The sequence below is a fragment of the Tachypleus tridentatus genome, unplaced genomic scaffold, assembly GCF_004210375.1.
Source record: "Tachypleus tridentatus isolate NWPU-2018 unplaced genomic scaffold, ASM421037v1 Hic_cluster_2, whole genome shotgun sequence".
In the NCBI taxonomy this organism is placed as follows: Eukaryota; Metazoa; Arthropoda; class Merostomata; order Xiphosura; family Limulidae; genus Tachypleus; species Tachypleus tridentatus.
The window spans coordinates 37,734,412-37,740,248 of record NW_027467782.1 but is presented as its reverse complement, the minus strand read 5'-3'; the positions used below and the strand labels follow the sequence as shown (position 1 = coordinate 37,740,248).

General features: G+C 32.6%; 1 long non-coding RNA gene across 1 annotated transcript; it reads right to left on the bottom strand.

Moving 5' to 3' along the window:
* Nucleotides 1-1,122: 1,122 nt before the first annotated feature.
* LOC143243371 (uncharacterized) lies at nucleotides 1,123-4,967 on the bottom strand. Its single transcript, XR_013024371.1, has 3 exons — nucleotides 4,764-4,967; nucleotides 3,766-3,859; nucleotides 1,123-1,743 (listed from the first exon to the last, which is right to left on the bottom strand). It is a non-coding gene; the product is annotated as an uncharacterized LOC143243371 (long non-coding RNA).
* Nucleotides 4,968-5,837: the final 870 nt, after the last annotated feature.

Here is a 5,837-nt window from a genome sequence, read left to right as displayed (position 1 = left end):
AATCTGGCCCCATGTGATAAGAGTTTGGAGACCCTGTTCCAAGTAATAGGCCTACGTAGGATCACGCTGAGCGTCTCTCGACAAGTAATTGTTCTCCCTACGTAACTTTGACTTTAGTTTGTTTTTGAATTTCGCACAAGCCTACTCGAGGGCTATCTGTGCCAGCCGTCCCTAACTTAGCAGTGTAAGACTAGAGGGAAGGTAGCTAGTCATCACCACCCACCGCCAACTCTTGGGCTACTCTTTTACCAACGAATAGTGAGATTGACAGTCACGTTATAACGCCCCCACGGTAGAAAAGGCGAGCATTGTTTGGCGCGACCGGGATGCGAACCCGCGACTCTCAGATTACGAGTCGCACGCCTTAACACGCTTGGCCATGCCGGGCCTATAAATAAATGATAAAACTATCTTACGACCTACTCCACTAATATGATAATTAATATCACTAATATCTAAACCTCTGGGAATAAAAATCGCAACACCTTTTTTATGTAATTCTGTATGGTCAGAGATAATATCCCCCTCCCCAATGTAAGTTAACTTGATCAAAACAAGTATCATACCAAAATGTTTCCTGTAAACAAATAATATCATATTTTCTCTTTTTAAGAAAGGTTAAAACGTTTTCTAGCTTAAACATATCAGATAACCCGTTAACATTAATAGTGCATAATTTTAACTGGAAAATTACATTGTGTTAGTAATATCTTTCTGATTATATTTCCAGCTATTCTTGAGACGAACCTGTTTTATTTTGTATTTTCTTGTGGGCATTTTCTTCAGTCGATAGCCTTTTTCTTGTTGCATTCGCGTAGTTCATAATATTATCTTCTGATTCTGTAACAGTGGCGGGAACACTCTCCAACCGTTTTTCTTGTCTCGTGTTCTCAACAATGATTGAACGTTAGGAACTGGAGTGATTAAAACAGGCGAGTCCACTTCTACTCCGGACGCGATGGGGGTGTCGGTGAATTCAGGAAGCTTTTCTTTTTCGATATTAGTAAGTTGATTATTCAGTGATGACGAGAAACCCACTTGTTGAGAAATTTATATGCAAAAAACGGCTCGATGACCGAAGAAGGTCGAAACGTTGTTCGCTCTTCTATGTAAAGTGTTTTCTCAGCCCAAACGAGCCGTTTTTGCATATAAGTTGATTATTATCGTTAGTGCAATCTCGCGAAAAATGTCTGATCTCTCCACATTTCTGATATTTATGTTTAAGACACCTGCTGTACAAATGATCATCGGCATTACATCTATTAGACACTTTTACCTGATCATTGTGTTTTATCTGATAGAATGCAGCCTTTTCAGCTGGATCTATAAGCCTTCTTTGATAACCTACGGTAGAGATGATATACCTGTTGGTAACTGAACGCGTACATACCTGTATATATACCATTAATACGTTTCCACACAATCGGGCCTTTTAGAGTGCAACCTTGTTCGATTAATTTGTCCTTAATATGATTGTCCGTTATGTATTCTTGTACTTGAAATAATGAAACAGTTACAACTTTGTTAGCGACACCAAGTACTTCTCAAACCTGACCGTTAATAAAAACATTATCATCATCAGTGCAAACTCTGGCATTGGTTACTTCTTGTTGCTCTGTCTGCGTTACATTATGTTTATATATATTATTGTTTCGTTTCAAAATGTTCCTTATGAGTTTCTCGTTAACTGATAAGGCTTGTTTCTGTCTTGAAAAAGAAAGGTTACTCGGAGCGTCGCCATGACTGAAAAAATAATAAAAAATGTAATTGTATATAAGAGGATTTACATATCAATAAAAAATAATTAAAAAATTAAAGTTATTTTAAAATTATCACAAAATCTGAACTTTTGGTTAATAAATAACTCTAGTTCAACAACCACCGCACGCGCAATAACTGATAGTTCAAGAACAATTGTTAAGCGTTACGGTATCATAACAACATAACGGAAATTCGAAAAAGAACAATAATTCGAATAGTGAGAAAAGTTTAAACCTCAAAAGTGTAAACACAAGAAATTATCGATATTAAATTAAGTGGAAGTAAACACAAAACAAAGAAATCTTATTAATACTTCTTAATAAATAAGGTAAAAACAAAATGATTTGTATTTTGCAAAATTCTCTAGAAGGAATTAGCCGGTAAAAATATACCTTAAATTTTAAAAGTAAGCAGTTGCTGACTTTGGTTCAAGTAAAAATGCCTAATATAACTAAATTAATGTAATATAACCTTCTCATCGTAATCTTCTCATAATCTCGACAAACGTTTACAGTTTTTTTTTTCCATTAAATACATACGTATATATATATATATATATATAAAAAGACCATGCAACGTTTCGACTTTATACTTAGGTCGTCATGATCCTTTCAGTTTAATCTTTGGTAAAATTGGAAGAAAAATCTGTAACGTGTATGTAATCATTGACTTAAAATATCTGAACATTGTCCTTTTGACATCATGATCTTATTACTAGTAGGTTTGTTCAAAGTTTTAATTACTTTGAGGTGAAAGGTACCGGCAGTTTAGGCAATAATGTAAATATATTTATTGACAGATACATATCATACATGTTTTTGTAATGTGTTTCGTGTGCACATGTATGTACAAATACATTCCTTTATCAATAATATTAGCATGATATCCACAGAAGCAGTTAAACTTCAAAACTATTCCAAACACGAATCATGAAATTATCAAGTTACTCGAAAAATCAACATTTATTAATTTAATTATTGTGGTGATACCTCATAATTTTCATACATATATAAATGTAAATCTCACAGATGTTTTCCTTACTTACATAGGATTACAGTACAACAACAAACATTGGGCATGAGAGGTTCCGCTTCTTAATATTATGGACAAAAGACATTATATGTATAAAAACTGTTTATGTATATCTAAAGAGACGAAGAGGAGTCACTGAGCGTTAATTTCCTCCCCCTGTCGTTAAAGTTGTAGATAATCTTTGGATTGTGATGAGGAAAATTAACTACTTAAATTATTTAAATACTTCTTCAAGATCCTGGTGTGTCTATTAGACGTACTTGTGTGGTTTATTGAATTCTATAAAAACTATTAAATATAATAGTTATGTTGTAAATAATTACTTTCTGCAAGATATTTAACTTGAGCAAACCTTCTATCTTAATTGTATACCAACGTATATATGTGATATTAACATGAATTCTTAACTATGAAATTTTCGAAACATTTCACTGTAATGATTTTAAGACACAGTTAAATATGCTTGTTTTTGTTGTAGGTTTAAAATACTGATTTTATTTATTCCTAAATCGTTTTAAAAACGTACCGATTATTGTATATTTTTAAAACTACAAATTTTGTTTTTGTTTTGATTTGAAAAACAAAGTACACGGTTTACCTCTGCACTGTGCTATTGGAGACATACAGGATTTTAAGAAAGGAAAGGCCTTGATGGCGAAATGTAACTTCGTTTGTTCGAAAGTGAAATGACTTATCTAACCATACATTATCTTGTTCCATAAAATAATATCTATTCTCTTATCATAATCCAGCCTCGTAATTCAAATAACATACAAAATGATAAATCATTCTTTTCAAAATTAAAAAAGTTCTATAGTTGCTACAGAAATTGTTCACAAATATCTTTTCTTCTAATATCGTATCATCGAGTTGAGCTTGTACTTCTCAGTTTAGTGCATATACCTAAAATCATATCCTTACTGAAATAAATCCCTCTATGATTTAAACAGTTAGAAAGAATTGAAAACTTACATGACGCGTTTTCATCAGTAAACTATGGCATTGGGAAGGTAAGTAGTGGCAATGGTATACATCACGACAACCGAGATTGGGAAAGAGCGATTGGCTAAAATCAATAAAAACGCGTTTTTACTCAAGTTAGAAGAGCAAATTGTTTCTATTTTATTTTAAACTATTGTGCTTTTCCTGCTTTGTGGCTAAGGGTGCCATATAACACTCATATAAATAAATAAATTCACAATCATTACTAATTGCGTTGGAACTGTACCTTAAAACTAAAATAAAAATTCATAACTTTCATTTAGATGTACAAAATGGAATAAATTAAAAAGATGTTGATTGATATTAATATGAAGTTTTTAATGTTTGGAAATACAAATGAATGTTTATTTTCCACATTATTTTAATTCAGTGGTACAATTTTTCCCTCGAGGCTGTTTCTGGTTGTTAGGGCGTGAAATAAATATATATTCATTTCTTATATGAGTATAAACGTAATACACAATCTATGGTAACTACACAAGGATGAATGTCTAGATACTGCCTCTTCTTTAACTACTGGTGGTGTCATTCATAAGTCGCTGTTTCTATGCAGCGCACTTTCTAATACACAAAGTTATCCCTTTTCCACTTTATCTTTCTTTCAATATTTATCAAACATCTACAGATAACGACTTTCGAGAGTTCATTTTAACAGTTCATTAATACAGAAGTTCACGGAAGATGTCTGCAAATTAATTTCAATTTGTGAATACATGTTATAAAGGGCCTCTCGTGTTCATTTAAACGTGGGCTGAATGTGTTGTCTTGGTGAAATCATACCTTATTTGGCATGCAGTGCATACAGACATAGTACCTTATCATTACCACTGTAACTTTCACCCAGCATATATTACAAGAACATAGGTTTGCGACTTGTATCAAATCTTAAACATATTAACGGCAATAGAATGATGAAAGGTGTGAACTTTGCTGTCAATACACATTTTCATTCAATATGTGTCACTTACTGTAGAACGTATAGCCTCTCCATTCGGTCACGTGCTTTGAGGAAATGTTGGTAATTTTCTCGTTTTTGTGGACCTAAGACTGGATCAATTTTATACGTCATTTTCACTTGCAACTCTCTACGTTTCAGCTTTGGATTCTCAAAACTGAGAAAAGATGATCGGATATATAGATTGTTACCATGATTTTAAAATAAAAAGCCTTTGTTTAAGGGTATTTAAACAACTAAGATTAAAAATAATTTTCCATCACTCAAGGCAATATTAAATAAAAATTTCAATATCCAAAATTTATTCTTGTTAGCTTGGTACATTCCAAATGTTTAATTGAATGTCACGAAGAATTTATGGTAGTGGTAAATAGTAAACATATTCAAAACAGGATATAAATACTTGTACAGCACCAGGAGATCTGCTCAAGGTTGGTGTTGTTGTCGACATTGAACGAAGGTTTCCAGCAATCTCGTCTTAAAAGAACTGCTTGAATGATGATAAAAATGAAAATATTCAATTTCAACATAACTATATTCAACAACAGATAATGACTTACATAAAACGTAAGAGTGGGGGTAAGCCTCCTCTGACGGTTTAGAGTCAAATTCCTGTATTTCTTGGGGATGTTGGTCAAAAGCAAAAATGTTTCTTCAGTTATTCTTATCATAAAACATCAACTGGAAGCCTACTATATTATTAACTACATTTTTTTTAAACCTAGAACCTTAGGGATTTTGGAGAATAGTGTATAATAATATTACAAACCTTAAGAGACATGATAAATAGTGTAGTGACAAAATCTATAATAGGCCTAATACTAATGTATTATGACAATAATACATCATAATGAAAACGTTTTGGAAAAGGCATTCATACCATAAATATATGTTGTTAAATTTATAAAATGCAAGCTTCTTTCACCAAGAACAGCATTCAATTAGCGAGTATTAGCTTAACCATCAGTCTCTCGCTGGTACAGAGATAAGTCTACAGATTTCCAACACTACAATCATGGGTTCGATTCTACTTGGTAGAATTAACAGATAGCCGAAAGTGGTTTTGCTAAATGAAAACCCACATTTC